This window comes from Sciurus carolinensis, chromosome 2 (assembly GCF_902686445.1).
Source record: "Sciurus carolinensis chromosome 2, mSciCar1.2, whole genome shotgun sequence".
NCBI lineage: Eukaryota > Metazoa > Chordata > Mammalia > Rodentia > Sciuridae > Sciurus > Sciurus carolinensis.
The window spans coordinates 143,914,340-143,932,084 of NC_062214.1; the positions used below are offsets into that span (position 1 = coordinate 143,914,340).

General features: G+C 32.7%; 1 pseudogene; it reads left to right on the forward strand.

The window, feature by feature from the left end:
• Positions 1–16,056: 16,056 nt before the first annotated feature.
• Positions 16,057–17,422, forward strand: LOC124977936 (elongation factor 1-alpha 1-like; annotated as a pseudogene).
• Positions 17,423–17,745: the final 323 nt, after the last annotated feature.

Here is a 17,745-nt window from a genome sequence, read left to right on the forward strand (position 1 = left end):
TTTTTTTTTCTGTAATTGCAGACTTCTTTGTTACTGAGCCTAAATACTAAGAAAGGCATTTTTTCTTTCCCTTGGTTATTCCAAAGGAAGAAGATAAACACAGATGGGTGAAAAAGTACATCAGTCAGAACTGGAAGGTGTTGATTTTGCATTTAAAGTACAATTGCCACTGGTTCTTGAATTGCATCTATTAATAGACACTGGAAATAATCATTTCCAGCAAGAGGTTTAAGGAATAAATTAGAGTTGCAAACATTTGATAATGAACATGGTCCATGCAGTTCTTTCTCTTCATATCCTAAAACTTCTATTTAACACAAAACTGAAGATATATGAGACACATCCACTTAAAATGTTAAACTCATTTACATGGGAAACATTAGGTTAGCCACAGAGATAGTTAAAATATATCTTTGTCACTTACCCCTACATTTTCATTTCCTTCATTATGTAAGTACCATTCTGGTGACAAATTTAATGGTTTCTTCTTCACTGGATTTTTTCTTCCTTGTTTATCACGATTTCACTATTTATCATTGTTTCCCACACTTGTTTCTGTACTCAATAAGTTAAATGATTCATCTATGCATTCATTCAACAATTGAGCATTTATTAAATAAGATAAGGCGTCAGTGTAAACTGTCAATTGTAGAAAACACAGAAATAAGCCTTATGGGTGAATTGTTCTAGAGCTTATATTGCTGACTTAAGGGATGTGACACTCTTGATAAAATGAGCAGAATCACCCCATTAAAATATATTTTAAATAATTATGTCATTGGTAACAAATGTTACCACATACTTTTGTGCAGGAATTTCACATTCAACTGCCTTTTGCTTCATTCATATATGCATTAAGATTACTAAAAATCAAAACACCCTGCTTATGCACAAAAAATAACAAAATAAGGACAAATACACTGCACAGATCAGAAACTTGATTTTCTTCTTGTTTCCTCCTCTAGTCAAATGCAGAGAGACTAGACTGATTGGAGACAATACATTCAACACACAATTTCACTTACTGAGAAAACAGCAGAAGAAGAGATACTGGCAGGAGCTCAGTAACACCCTCTAATTGGAGGAGCAAGAGCAGGCCATGGGACAGATGGAGAACAAACTACTTGGATCAATTTTTATACTGCAAATCAACAGCTTTGAGAAGCAGCTGTGCTTGGAACTCCAGGGTTTTTTCAATGCCTAAACCAAGCAGGAAGCTAGTATTTCTGTGGCTCCTCCCTCATGAGGCATCATATAGTACTGGGAAGACCCGGAAGAGCCATACTGTGCATGGATTATGGAGGCAGGCTAAGGGAAAACAAAACAACAACAAACAAACAAAAAAAGATTGGGCTGAAATTAAAGCCTTGGCAATATGGCTTCGACTAGTCAGTGAAGCCAAACAGAAGAAAGCGAATGTTTTGGAATTGGCAGTCCCTCACAGGCTCCTCTGGGCTGCTGGATCATTGAACTCCAAATGCCTGCTCTCATCACCCAGTGCTCTACATGACATCTCTGTTGCAGAATACATTTCAGGTTAGTCTGAGAATTTTGTATTTCATCTACTTTCTTCCTTTCCAACCTCTGTGTTTATTTCAATTATTTTAAAATCAAATATTATAAAGTATAGGACCTTTTTTTTTTTTTTTTTTAAATAGATGCTGAGGAAAAGCAGGAGTGTCAACAAAAACCAAACTCCTTATTATTCTGGATTTCAGGCCCAAGAAAAGCTATGGTTTCAAGCCCAGGATGTTTTTAGCTCAACTTGGACTAATTTACGGGTCATGCAGTATTGATGGCTTCTGATGCAACCCGGCTGAGCTGCTGTGCTTTTCATCTTTATTATCCAGTTAAAACAAGAGGATTAAAATGAAGGGCCATGATTTTCGAAAAGAAAGGGTGAAATGCCATGAACAACAAGAAGAATGTTTAATATTGTCAAACTTATATCCTACAACATTTAAGATTACTTTTGCACTTTGATATCTCTAAATGACAGGTTATTATATTAAAAATATGCAGCTCCTTGAGTGTAAACTCTATTCTTTCAATAGTCTCCAAGAGATACAGCAAAAAAAATCCATATATTTTAAAAATCAAATTAATATGACTCAGAAGCTATGTGTTGACAGCCTATTAGGAAAGTCCTGTTTGTGCAAGAACAAAGGAATCCTAAGGCAAACTCAGAAACTTAACAAAGTTATACTTTAGCTCATCATAGTTGTCTATATCGTCGTTGTCCCAGGTTACAAGGAATCTTGAAATTTTCAGTTCTGCTTATGAGCCAAACTACGATTTGGAAATCTTTGATGACAGTGGGAGCCAAAGACTGCAAACTGGAAGTTACCGAAGGACAACACTCAATCATTGTCCTAGATTCTTATTCATTCCTGCCCTGGTGTGTCTCAAGGGAACCTGATATATGTACGTTTGCATTACGTCAATTTGGAGTCTTAAGCAATCTCCACGTCCCCTCAAACTTTAAATTCATCTTCCTCTTTCTCTTTCATATTTTCCAAATATCCACAGTAATATCAAATGTCTAGAAATCAGTAACCATGAATAAGACTGTGCACATGCTTCTAGTATTTAACCTACTAGCACCTATCTCTCCCAGGGCAAGGAAACAAATAGTTTCATTACCTAAATGAAAGTGGAAGGCAAGTTCAGGGAGAATAAAACACAAATTAATGTTTCCACAAATTATCCTGCCCCCATGCATCATTGAAATAAAAATAATACCATTGTGTGTATTTTAATTTTAACTGGATATTATAATTCATTTACTAGTATTTTCAGTCCACTATAAAAGAAAACTTAAATGTTTATCATTGTGATATATATTTTCCTTGAAAATTTATAATAGTTTACCTATTAAATATTGAGTCTTATGCTCTTTATTTATTTGTAAATTATTATTATATTATAAATGTAATAAGATCTATCATTCAATGAATACTATGTGCCAAAAATATGTCAGGAGTTTGCATATATTAATTCACTAGTTCTCAAGCAAGATAAATCAGGTATTATTCCAATATTTCATATTAGAGTCAGTAAGATTAAATTTATGTAAAGAAAAATAGACATATCCAATATCTCTATTCTATTTTTTTCAATTCCTTATTATGGCATTTTTTTTTCTGAAATAAGAAACAATCCATGTATCGATTTTGAGATAACATATATTCCTTTGAAAATACCAATTATCATTGTTAATTTAAAAGGTTAGTAAGGAGTTGTGCATGTTACTGGGTTTTTTCTAATTCCCTTCAATTTGATATTACAGGCATCTCTTTTTTAATGCCCATTACAGTTTTAGCAATTACTTTGATTAAAATAGTGGAGTTGTTTGTGATTGCTTTATTAAAATAATTTCTTGATTAATTTCCTAGTTCTTTTTTTATTATTTAACTCCTCATCTTTTCTTCCAATTTTCAGTTGACTTTGTGTAACAGATTAAGAATAAATAACTTCCTCCCCCCCCTTTTTTTTTTTTTTTTTTTTTTGCAGTGCTGGGGATTGAACCCAGGGTCTCAGTGCTTACAAGGCAAGCACTCTACCAAATGAGCTATACCCCCAGCCCTAACTTCCCTTTTTGTTTTATCTTTTTTAAACTTTATTTGTTTGTTTTTTATGTGGTACTGAGGATCAAACCCAGTGCCTCACAAAAGTTAGGCAAGTATTCCACTCCTGAGTCACAATCCTAACCTCAAATAACTTCCCTTTCAATTTCACTTATTGTATAAATATTCTGTGACATCTCACTGCAATGATATACAACAGATTTTGATGTATAATGTTTTAAATATTTTTAAATGTAAATTATAATTAATTTAGACAATAATTACAGTATTCAATAAGTTGTCTTATTTTAATTTATGAATTATTTGGTTTTATATTTTTTTCTTTTGGAAATTAACTTCTCATTCAATTGCACTGTACTTGGAGAATAGTATCTATACAATAGTCTGAAATTTTTTGAGAAATTGTAACATATATGATGTATGTGTTTTATATGTTTTGAAAATAGGCAAATTTACAGTTGCTGGAAGTAAAATTTTTCACATCTTCATGAGATCAACCTTCTTAAATTTGTTAGAGTCCGGTTTGCTAATCATGATCTGTATAATAGTTCGATTAATGGCCAGTGTATTTATATCTCCCACTGTAATGATGTGAAAACTCTTCAGTTTCATTAATATGTAGTTTTTTTATATATTCAGACTATGTATTAGGTATGACATCTATAAAACACATGTATCAAATTATTTAAGTAAATTTTTTACATTAGAATAAGCTTCTTTAGTCTAAAAGTATTTGTCATAAAATTATTAATTCTTACATTAGTATGGATACATGAAGTACTTTTGTTTTAAAGTAGACCTTGCTTCTTTTAGCATGTGTGTATGGGAAGGGTAGAGAAACAATACTGCAAATCTCTTCTTTCTAGGAGAGGCAAGGACTACACTTAAGAATTACAGCTGAGCTCTAAATGTTGTGGAATAAAAGCTGAACTTCTGTAGCCTAAGCAAATATTTTGATTCTTTAAAGCTTCACAGTATCTGTGATCTTCTAAGTGTTTTATGCCAGAGAAAAATAACCATAACTAGAAAATTATCAACAAGCAAAATTAAACATGCTCATACACTGTGTTAAAAGTAGCCACTGCACAATCTCTGAAGACATTTTACATGTGCAGTGAGAATTGCTATTGTAATGCCTGACCTGGTGTCACTTAGTGTCAGAGGCAATCTCTTGTAAAACAGAAGCTTGTACTAGAAGTACTACCAAGGCCTTCAGTTGTGTAGTCCAAGGCTTCTGAAGCTCTCTTGCTGAGTGCTTGACAATTCAGCTTCAAAATTAGAAGCTGAGAAGTTTATTTTCAAAGTAGAAAACCATATGTGTTCAACTTTATGCACATGAAACATCTAAACAACAATGATGAGCTCTGAAAAATATCCCAAGGACCCCCACACAAGCTATGTGTGTCATCCAGCATTACATAGGAAAGAGCAAAAGTGAGGTGATTTTCAGAACCTATGACACATGACTACATGTTCCAGAACTTTAATGGCCCATTATGACACCAACTATACTATCTAGAAATTTCTGAATGCCTTCTCTTTTAAAGAACTTCTCTTAATGGAGGATCATCTGTTTCTTAGCCTTTGTTTCGCCCCTGAAGTCTTTTACTGAGTCTGCATCATAAGATCTCTTTCCAAACTGGAATATTTCCTAAAAAGTGCTTTGTTGCCAAGTGTGGTGGCACAAATCTGTAATCCAGGCTCCTAGGGAGACTCAGCTAGGAGGATCACAAGTTCAAGGCCAGCCTCAGCAATTTAGTAAGGCCCTGTCTCAAAGTAAAAAAAAGTAAAAAGAGGTGGAGATGTAGCTTACAGGGTTCAATACTCAGTAACAAAAATAAAGATATAAATCAAAGTAAAGAAAGTGTTTTGTTCTGGACCTTACATTTCTGCCATGCCAGTCACTTTCCTGACTCTGTGAGATATAAACATTATTACTGTTAAAATATAGTGCTGTTATAAGTATCTATCACCATTTAGAATACCACATCAATTTGTGGAGCAGTGGGAGTTATTGCCATTTTACTAAGTTTGTTTCTTTTTTTATGTTCAAGTTCAAAAGTTTATAATTACCTTTTTCAATTTTTCTTCAATTAACTTCGATATATTCTCCTTAGTCATGAAGTTAAAATCCATGCAACATATTGGGAAACAATTTTTATTCATAAACTTTTATAATAAATCATGATTTGAACATTGATTATTTGAATCTAGAGGTTTTATGGATCAATGATTTTCAGAAGTTCGAACTGAATGAAATGAACTCAAAATTTGAAAGACTCGTTTATGTTCTGCGACATGACCTTGTCTTTTATGAAAAACTCTGCAACTTCCAAATATTTATTTGAGTATCTACAGTCATTGAAGTCCAGTGAAGTTTTTTTAATAAAGCATTTCTTTTGAATGAAGTGAAGCAACTTATTTTTCTAATTTAAGTAATAACAAACATTTTAATCACATTTCAATTAGAACAGCAGGGTCTATATGTGTAATGTTTTTATTTGCAAAATTTCTATTTGCAGAATTGAGTAAACTGTAATATATTCTAGATATGTCTCTTTAATGTCAACATCAAAACTGTTCATAGGTATGCAATGCTATGGATATTTTTAGGGAAAAACAAATAAATGGCTTCTCTCTATATTTTTTACTAAAGCCTACTCCCTCTCAGGAGTAACTACATAGAAACAGGTCCTGTTGGTGTCTTTGATGTGTGTAACAAAAAGACTAAAGGAATTGAAAAGCAGTGACAAACACCACTTCTGTTCAAAGGACCTTGGAAGGAGAGTGTCTGCTTCTACCAGATAATGCCTGGACCTTTCTTTGTTTTGCTATAAGGGTAAGATATGCTGATACTGGACTCATGATGACCAGGATGAGTTTTAACAATCATTAATAGAAAATATAAGTTCATGTTAAGTTAATTTCTAAAAGTAAAGCAATGTAAATAGAATTTTTAAGACTTGTTTACTTTTCAAAGAGGTACTTTTGTTTACATTGAAGTTGTCTATAATAGAGAACAGTATTTCCTTTTCTTAATAACAGAGAAATAATTGGGCTTTTTATAGTTGAGCCTTCTTTAAATTGTTGGTTTTCTGAAACATATTTTGACTCTTGTATAGGTTCTGAAAATCACTTCAGTTTTGTTCTTTTCTGTGTAAAGTTAGATAACACACATAGTTTGTGTGGGGGTCCTTGGGATATTTTTCAGAGCTCATCATTGTTGTTTAGATGTTTCATGTGCATAAAGTTGAACACATATGGTTTTCTGCTTTGAAAATAAATGTCTCAGTTTCTAATTTTAAAGCTGAATTGTCAGCACTCAGCAAGATAGCTTCAGGAGAAGCCTCGGACTACACAACTGTAGGTCTTGTTAGTGCTTCTAGTACAAGTGTCTGTTTTACAGGAGATTACCTCTGACACTAAGTGAGTGACACCAGGTCAGGTACTACAATAGCAATTGTCACTGCACATGTAAAATGTCTTCAGAGATTGTGCAGTGGCTACTTTTAACACAGTGTATGAGCATGTTTAATTTTGCTTGTTGATGATTTTCTAGTTGTGGTTATTTTTCTTGGGCATAAAACACTTAGAAGAGCACAGATATTGTTATGCTTTAAAGAACCAAAATATTTACTTAGCCTACAGAATTTTTGTGGGTGTAGTTTACTTTATATTTAAGTTTATTTATTTATTTATATTCCGAGTTTATTTATTTATATTCCAAGTTTATTTATTTATCACTGTTTTGAACCTGTGATAAATAACACAGGTTATTAAGGGTAAGATATGCTGATACTAAACTCATGATGACCAGGATGAATTTTAAGAATCATTGATAGAAAATATAAGTTCATGTTAAGCTAATTTCTAAAAATAAAGCATTTCTTTACTATTACTTTTACCTTCTAATCTGTATTTTTTTTGTTATAATTTTCTTTTATTTATATTAGGTGATGTCGAACAAAAGGGATACTAAAATTAGACACTATATACACAAGCTAGTTTGGTGCAACTCTAAGTGCTTGTCACTTAAATGACTCATTTTAAGTTCAATCTAATTAAAATGCAGTTCCTCAAAGCACCAGATCATAAATAAGCCTTATCCCTCCAGTTTCTCAGACATGTGAGGAAAACACATGCACATACACAGCCAGAAAAAAATAGCATGAAGAAACTTCCACTCCCATTTATATATTTATATTAACCATGTCCATTCTTGCAGAAAATGAGAAGAGATATGGTAAAACACCATATCTCTTAAGTGTTCCTTCCTTTTCCCCCAAAATCCTAGTCATGTTAAGGGGAAAATGAGAGTGGGTTCAGTCTAAAAGGTTTGGATATATATAATCTCAGACATGGACTTTTTCTCACACATGCTGAGAGTCAGGGCAAGTTAATATGAAATTGCTTGCATGCCTACTAGGTTCCTCAGGGTGCTGGTTATACTGCCTCCCAAATCAAGCTAAGCTAGTGATGTCACTACTTCTGTAGCTTGGTTTATAAAGTTTGTCTCTCTGACAAGTGGCACAGAACTGAGGGCACTGTGAAGAGGACAAATACCACTAGTGCAGCTGGTCACCACTGAACAAAGCCTAAAGACAGGTAGGTCCTCTATTTTCTGAAGTAACATTGTGAGGAAAGGAGGTATTACATGGTTAAATACCATGAGGTGCAGAGGCACTCTCTATCCAACCTGTGATCCCCACAGGCATTTCTGAATGAGTTTTATATCACTCATCCTATCTCTGGATGTCTTCTTTGGTCTCTAGGCAACCTGTCCCACTGCCTGAGCACAACAAGGCTGTGGACATTACAACTGTAATTACATGAATTCATCTTGCAGTTTCGGAAAACATGTTGAGAAAAAGATTTATGATTTAAATTTAAGGATATTCTTAATAACAGTTCTGTTTCTTCTTAAAAACAGCATTTTAATAAACTGAAAGTATTAGTTTATTTGCAAGACAATAGAAGGAAAGATTTCCTTTAGAATGTCTTTTTTGCATAAGTAATTTGAACTCATGCAAGTTGTTTAGGTAATAAAAATAAACGAATACATACAAGTAGAAAATTTAAATTATCTCTAATCCATAAATGTATGTCATCTGTTTTATTTTATAAAATATTAAAATAGGAATTTTAAATAGGCTACAAACATATATCCCTCTTACTATATATACTCACAAATAATTACTTACTTTGTATTTTACTCTATGTATGTTACACATTTATTAAGGCAATTTTTTCTTGTTTATTATTAATATTATTCTTTATATTTTAAAATTATCTTGTCAATGAAGGTTCAAATATTTAAATGTATTATTTTCAATTTGTATGACTAATGATAATAATATTTTAATCAGTAACTTCTTTTTACATAATATTTTGAAAACTAATTCTCAAATTTTAGATTTAGGAACTTCAGTAGTTTCCAAATGCCTTGGTATTTTATTTGTACAGATTACATCTATTAATATTTACCATAAAATGACTTAAAGAGATTTAAAATTATTCATTTTATTTAAAATACCAGTAATAAATCAATTATAAGTTAACATCAATAGAATTTATTTAAAAATATTGTTTCAACACAAAATTCTGTGTATTTTTTCAATGTCTGTGTTCTCAGGAGACAGCTGGATTGTCATGTCTTTTTTTGCTTCCCATCATGCCATCATATATTTCTTTGGTTGATGTATATAAAGAATATTCTGTCCTTACAGGGATAGTTCTTCAGAAAATTGTGGCCATTCTAATGTAATAGTATACCAAAGCTCAAGAACCAATTTTATCTTTCAGGGTTCATGGAATGTATAACTAAAAACAGGATCAATAACCTTTTTGCATTCTGTATTTTGGTGAGAATATGAATGTAAAAAAGGTAAATAATACCTTAGTTTTATGAAAAGAGTTTGAACTTGTAGCACCTCAGAGATTATCTTGAACATCCCTAGGTATCCAAAGCAAAATATTGACAATTGCTATCTCCAGTCATCATTTACAAACACAATCAAATCTGATCAATGAGTATTTACATTTTTATAAGAATTTTTAAAAAGATTGCATATTTTATGGCATCATTTATAATGTTTTGAAATTGCAAAAATTTTAAAAGTGGATAAATGCTAAGAAAATACTACCACACCTAGTTATATTCTTTACAATAGTCCTTTTAGTGTGTGTGAGAAGACCAATTGGAAACTTTTCCAGTCTTTGAATCTATTAAGTAAATCATAGTCTACCAAATGTAGATTAGAAATTTAAATCGTAGGTATGTATGCTATTGTTTGTGATGCCTTCTCATAAATTTCTTTTTCTGTTCAATTTTATCAATTTCACATGCTAATTTTGTTGGTTTACACTTACATGATTTTAAAGCAAAATCTTTTATAGTATTTTCAAAACATTTCACACAATATGTCAGACTGAAAAATGAAATTATCTTTTTAAAGTAAATAATCATGTTTCTTGACATTGAAACAATGTCAAGAGAGACACCCTTAGGAAAATGAAAATATCTTATAAAATAAGTGAATTCACTGTCATTTTCTGATAATTCGTGTTGATTCATTTAATGTGATATATACTATATTTGTGTATATACCACATATACATATATAGGTTTAGATATAGATTTAAATATAAATATAAATATAGATAGTTTTAGTCATAAATCTACAATGAAAAGCATATTCTCAGCCATTTCTCATAATCCTCCATTTTAAAATTGAGTGTGGATAAGACCATGGAATGAACATAACTCAGTTTAATACAGTTGAAATGATATGTAACATCTATTGTCTCACTTTATGTATAAGAATTTTATTTTCAAAAGTTAAGAGTATAACTTGCTATTAAAATTTGTCACATTTAGAATGAAAATAATAATGAAATGTTTTATATGTAACTCCCTACCTACCAGCAATTGACTAAAAATGAAAACAAGATAAAACTTCAATACTGGGATATATTACATTTTAAATGACATCTTTCTTCACAGTTCAGTGATTCATTAATTTAAAATTTTTCATAGAAATATTACTGAATATAAAATATATGAACACACTTAGCCATATGCTATTATTTAACTCCCTTATTCATTTTTCATATCCACTGTTGTTCATCATGCAGTGATAGAAGATGAGCAGCCACATGAAGTGCAAACTTGTCCAAATCTTAGCATTTGTAGAACTGAGTTTCTGCTTATGGACCTTGATTATCCATTGCTATGAACTTACTATTTTTTTTTATCTTACTTTTGGTCTTACTTTTGGTCTTGCCTCACTAAAAATAATTTCTTTGTCAACTTTGTAAAGAACCAGAATGTTAAGAAATCTTTAACATTTTAGTGCATACATAATTCTTTGTCATAACTATTGAAATGATGATTTGTACAATGTATGTAAACATAAGTAATAGGTATATGGTATTACCCAAGCAACAGGGCATGATGATTAAATATTTTTAATAACAAATAATGCCAGAATTTTTTTTCTATTGATTACATATTATAAACTTTGAGTCCTTCTCCTTGTTATTATACTTTCTATCCTAACACAAGTGTCTTCACTACTCTACATTCAAGAACACTAGATAATTTCAAACTAAAGATCAAAACTGAAGATCAAAACTGAACCCACTGAAAGTCTTCCTGTGATGTCAAAATTGAAAGTGGTTTAAGAAACACATCATGCCCAATATGACAACCCCATTGACCATGGTTAACCAACTTTCAGTTACAAGTTCATACTTTTACGGTGTTGACCATGCCTCTCTTGCTCTGGTCTCTATAATAAAGTGCATCTAGTAGAATTACCTGTACACTCAATCTAGTGCTTGTTTTCATGCCCATTGATGACTGCAAGGCTTTGAGAGGGGCACACTTTTAACCTTAAAGGAAATCATTGAGTGAAAAGTTCACCTAGAAAGAAAATATATTTAAATTCAGAGATTATGTATAACACATTAAAGTGAATCTACTAAGTTGTTAATTAGGTAATAAAAAAGTCAATGAGAAAAGGGAATTAGTAATTATTTTTAATCAAATCTCTTAGTTATATGATTTTCATGAAACACAGTTTTTTTTGATTCTTTTTTTGTTTTGCTGTCTTTTGTTATACACATAGCTATTATACACAAAACAATAAAATATATTTATTCCATGTCAAATAATAGATTATAATATGTTTTAGAGATAACACTTATTTTTGTCTTAAATCTAAAAATAAGGTAGACTGTCTTTGCAGGTGTTCTAATGTATCAATAATTTCTATTTTGAATTTGTCTATGTCTTATATGTTACTTGCTGCACATGAATCATTTGAAAATTTTGAGATAAAAGGAAGACTATTGTTACTTGTTAGGATTTTTTTTTTATTGGAATTTTGACTGTGCTAACTTGGGTCACTAACTAATGTGATGAGATGGGGCAGTCCAAAATGGTCACATTCACGTATCAGGTGCTATGTGTCTGTGTAGGTTTGGTGTTTGACTCAAAATTGCTTTCAGGGAGCTAAATTACAGGGACATGCTTGAAATTACATAGATTCTGCCATATTTTTTTGCATTCTGAACATCATCAGATTAGCCTAGATTAAGTGGTGACTAAAAATGCCTTCTTGGAGGGAAGAATTTGAAAATAATATTGACTGTTGTAGTCAGGGTTCTCTAGAGGAACAGAGAATTCATTTTTCATATCCACTGTTGTTCATCATGCAGTGATAGAAGATGAGCAGCCACATGAAGTGCAAACTTGTCCAAATCTTAGCATTTGTAGAACTGAGTTTCTGCTTATGGACCTTGATTATCCATTGCTATGAACTTACTATTTTTTTAATCTTACTTTTGGTCTTACTTTTGGTCTTGCCTCACTAAAAATAATTTCTTTGTCAACTTTGTAAAGAACCAGAATGTTAAGAAATCTTTAACATTTTAGTGCATACATAATTCTTTGTCATAACTATTGAAATGATGATTTGTACAATGTATGTAAACATAAGTAATAGGTATATGGTATTACCCAAGCAACAGGGCATGATGATTAAATATTTTTAATAACAAATAATGCCAGAATTTTTTTTCTATTGATTACATATTATAAACTTTGAGTCCTTCTCCTTGTTATTATACTTTCTATCCTAACACAAGTGTCTTCACTACTCTACAGGAATACTCTAGAGGAATAATCATACTTCAACAGGAAGTATCAATAGACTACTCTACAGGAATAATCATACTTCAACAGGAAGTATGATTATAAAAAGGGGATTTATTAGATTGACTTACATGACCAGAAGCTGGATAGTCCATAATGGCCACCTACAGTTGGAGAGCTGGAAAAACCAGCAACTGTGCAGTCCAAGATGCAGAAACCCCAGAACAAGAGGGATCAACAGTGCTATCCTAGTCTGAGACCAAGGCTTCTGTAAACTATCTGGAGAATAAACGGCAGAGTTCACTTTGGAAAACTAAAGAAGCAAGAGTCCAATAACTTCAGGCGATGGAAGCGGTGATCAAGAACCCACTCAAGAAGAGCCAAGCTTGCATCTGCATCTGCATCTGCTTCCTTGCTCTTCCAACTTTTATTCCATCCTATTGGGAGGTGCTGCCCACGCTTAGGGAGGATCTCCACTTCAGTTTACTATCCCACATTCCAATCATTCCCAGACACGCCCTCATTGACTCACCCAGAAGCCTCTTAATCATTGGCATATCTTAGTCCAATCAAGTTGGCAATTCAAATTAACCATTACACTATTTTAAATATGTTTTAACCTGTTAAATTTTTCTTGCATGTAACATTTTTGACTAGTTTATTGTTAATTTTTAAAGATATAACAAAGCAGTGTTAAAAGCAAGATAAAATATTGGATGGAATCTATTTCATACTTCTTGCATCATATATATTCTTATATAAGATGATTTTTAGACTTTGTTTGGATTTCTTTAATTCCTGAACTTTGTCAAAATATCTGCATTTTATATACTATGCCTGCAATATATTAAATTTGAAAATTAACAATATGTATTGCTGTACGTGATTTCTTCAAATCAGTATCTGAAAGTTGATTTTTAATTCACATAGCAGTTGATTTATTTTAAAGTCACAGAAAATACAAAAGTGTGTCCTCTTGAACTTAGTAATTTTATAAAAGCTTAGTTTGTTTAAAAGAGAACATAATTAGATTTGACTTTTATATACACTGGTCCTGAACATTCAGTACAGATAATATCCTTACCTTGATTGGGACAATCTCTTATGCACTGGCTGGTGATAGTATGTGTTAAATGAAGTGTTATTCACACTTACTGAAAGTGAGTGTACATATAGAGTTTTTCAAGACAATGGAATAGAGGAGGTCACATTCCCAGCTGCTTCATGGGGTTAAACCAAGAAAGAAGACAGGCAGCTTTCAACACAAGGTAGGTGAACAAAAAAAAAAGGGTGGTGGGCACTTTGCTAGAATTTAAAACTGGACATTCAAAACAGACCAGAGACACAGGAGGTTGGATATAACAAGAGAAAAATGCCCAGCAGCAAAACTCCTGTTTCTCTTGATCCTCTTTTTACATTTGCTAACAGCCAAATTCTATTTTCTTCCCATTTTTTTCCCTTTAATCTTTTACTTCTGCCTCTTTTCCTCCTCCCTCATAATCATCACATCCTATATCACCTCTGTTCTCTCCCTGTCCACCATTTTAAATCATAAAGCCTTTTGCAAATTTGTAGTTTTTAATATAAATGATCATATCACGTATGTTTATTGTGATTATTAACATTATAGATGTCATAGCAGGAACTATTTGGTTTAATACTGTATATTGTTTTCATTGGTTGTTATTATTTGTCTCTGCCTAAATAGTCAGGTACTGGAAACCATCAAGTAAATATAAATCCACAGGGTAAAAACACTACTGCCTCAGATCCATATTGTTAGATGGGTAGACACAAAAAAACATGAAAATGCAAGGGAGCAAATCACCACAGATAAGTGAAGATACTCCAGTAACAGAATCTACTGACACCACAAGAAATGTCAGAGGAGTTTAGAATGTACATAGTTAAACTGATCTGTATAAGAAAGGAAAACCAAGAGAAGATACAGGAAATGAAAGATCACTTCAATGTCAAGACAGAGATTCTGGAAAAAAAAAAAATTAGCAGAAATCTTTGAAATAAAAGAAACAATAAACCAAATTATAAATTCAATAGAAAGTGTCACCAACAGATTAGACCACTTGGATGACAGAACCTCAAGCAAAAAAGACAAAATATAATAATCTTGAAAAAAGAGTGAACCATGGAGAGAAGATGTTATAAAACTATAAACAGAATTTCCAATAATTAAGGCATAACATAAAAATACCAAATTTAAGATTTATTGAGATAGAGAGAGGCACAGAGATACAAACCAAAGGAATGCACAATCTTTTCAATGACTTAATATCAGAAAAATTCCCAATCCTAAAGAATGAAAAAGAAAATCAAATACAAGAGGCTTACAGGACCCCAAATGCATAAAATTACAACAGACCCACATCAAGGTACATTATAATGACAATACCTAGCATACAGAATAAGGAGAGAATTTTAAAGGCCCCAAGAGAAAAGTATCAGATTACATATAAGGGGAAACCAATTTGGATCTCAACCGATTTCTCAACCCAGACTTTCAAAGCTAGGAGGTCCTCCAGTAACATATAAAATTCTCTGAAAGAAATGGATGCCAACCAATAATCCTCTAACCAGCAAAATTAAGCTTCAGATTTGAAGATGAAATAAGAAACTTCCATGATAAACAAAAGTTAAAAGAATTTTGCAACTAGAAAGACTGCACCACAGAATATTCTCAACAAAATACTGAAGAATATTCAATATAAATGAAGATTATACTTTAAAAAAGTGAAAATCAGTGAAGGGAGGAAATACACTAAAGGAATAGTCAGTAAAAGGAGAAATTAATTCAAATTAAAAAACTAGAAATAAATCAAAATGATCCCATAAAGGAAACACATATACTATCTCAATAATAAACTTGAATGTTAATGACCTAAGCTTATCAATCAAAAAACATAGACTGACAGATTGTATTTAAAAAAAAGAACCAGAACCAACAATAAACTATCTCTAAGAGACTCACTTCATAGGCATAGACATCTGCAGACTGAAGATGAAAGTATGGGAAAAAAACACATCACTCACATGAATTGCATAAACAAGAAGTAGTTTCTATTCTATCCTTATGTCAGATAAAGTGGACTTCAAGCCAAAGTTAATCAGAAGGGACAAAGAAGGACATTTTGTACTGCTTCAGGGAAATATACATCAAGAAATAAAAATCATAAATACATATGCCTCAAACTTTGGAGTATCTATTTACATTGAAAAAACCCTTCTCACTTTCTTGCAATGGGTTTGCTGCCAGAACACAGGGGTGGTGATAACCACTGGTAAATCAAAGCCAAAATGGAAAAAGAAAAGATTCATATCAACATTGTTGTTATCGAACATGTAGATTTGGGCAAGTCTACCACTATTGGCCATCTGATCTATAAAAGAACCACTGAAAATTTTGAGAAGGAAGCTGCTGAGATGGGAAAGGGCTACTTCAAGTATACCTGGATCTTGAATAAACTGAAAGCTGAGCATGAGTATGGTATCACCATTGTCATCTCCCTGTGGAAATTTGAGACAACTAATATTATGTGACTATCGCTGATGCTCCAGAACAAAGACTTTATCAAAAACATGATCACAGATATATCTTAGATTGACTGTGATGTCCTGATTGTCACTACTGGTGTTGGTGAATTTGAAGGTGGTATCTCCAAGAATGGGTAGACTCATGAGCATGCCCTTCTGGCTTACATACTGGGTGTGAAACAACTAATTGTTTGTGTTAACAATGCGTTCCACTGAGCCACCCTACAGTCAGAAGAGATACAAGGAAATCGATGAGGAAGTCAGCACCTACATTAAGAAAATTGGCTACAATTCTGACATGGTAGCATTTGTGCCAATATCTGGCTGGAATGGTGACAATATGTTGGAACCAAGTGCTAATATGCCTTGGTTCAAGGGATGGAAAGTCACCCATAAAGATAGCAGTGCCAGTGGAACCACATTGCTTGAAGCTTTAGATTGCATCCTGCCACTAACTCTTCCAACTGACAAGCCTTTGCTTCTATCCCTCCAGGATATCTACAAAATTGATGGTATTGATACTGTCCCTGTGGGTGGAGTGAAGACTGGAGTTCTCAAGCCTGACATGGTGGTCACCTTTGTTCCAATCAATGTCACAACTGAAGTAAAGTCCATTAAAACCATGAACCATGAAGCTCTGAGTGAAACTCTTACTGGAGATAATGTGAGCTTCAATGTCAAGAACATATCTGTCAAAGATGTTCATTGTAGCAATGTTGCTAGTGACAGCAAAAATGACCCACCAATGGAAGCGACTGGTTTCACTGCTCAGGTGATATCCTGAACCATCCATTCCAAATCAGTGCTGGCTATACCCCTATACTGGATTGTCATACAGTTCATATTGCTTGCAAGTTTGCTGAGTTGAAAGAAAAGATTGATCACCATTCTAGTAAGAAGCTGGAAGATAGTCCTAAATGTTTGGAATCTGGTGATGCTGTCATCATTGACATTTTTCCAGGAAAGCCCATGCATGTTGAGAGCTTCTCCAACTCTCCTCTTCTGGGTCATTTTGCTGTTCATGATATAAGACAGACAGTTACTGGGTATCATCAAAGCAATGTTCAAGAAGGCTGCTGGAGCTGGCAAGGTCACCAAGTCTACCCAGAAAGCTCAGAAGGCTAAATGAATATTACCCCTAACACCTGCCACTCCAGTCTTAATCAGTGGTGGAAGAAGGGTCTCAGAAATGTTTGTCTCAATTGGTCATTTAAGTTTAATTTTAAAACACTGTTTAATGATAACAATGCATCATAAAATCTTCAGAAGGAAAAGAGAATGTTTTGTGGACCACTTGTTTTGTGTGTGTGTGTGTGTGTGTGTGTGTGTGTGTGTGTGGAAGTTTTAAGTTATTAGCTTTTAAAATCAGTACTATTTAATGGAAACAACATCACCAAAAATCTGTCACAGACATTTGAGACCCATTAAAACAAAAGTTTAACAAAAACACAC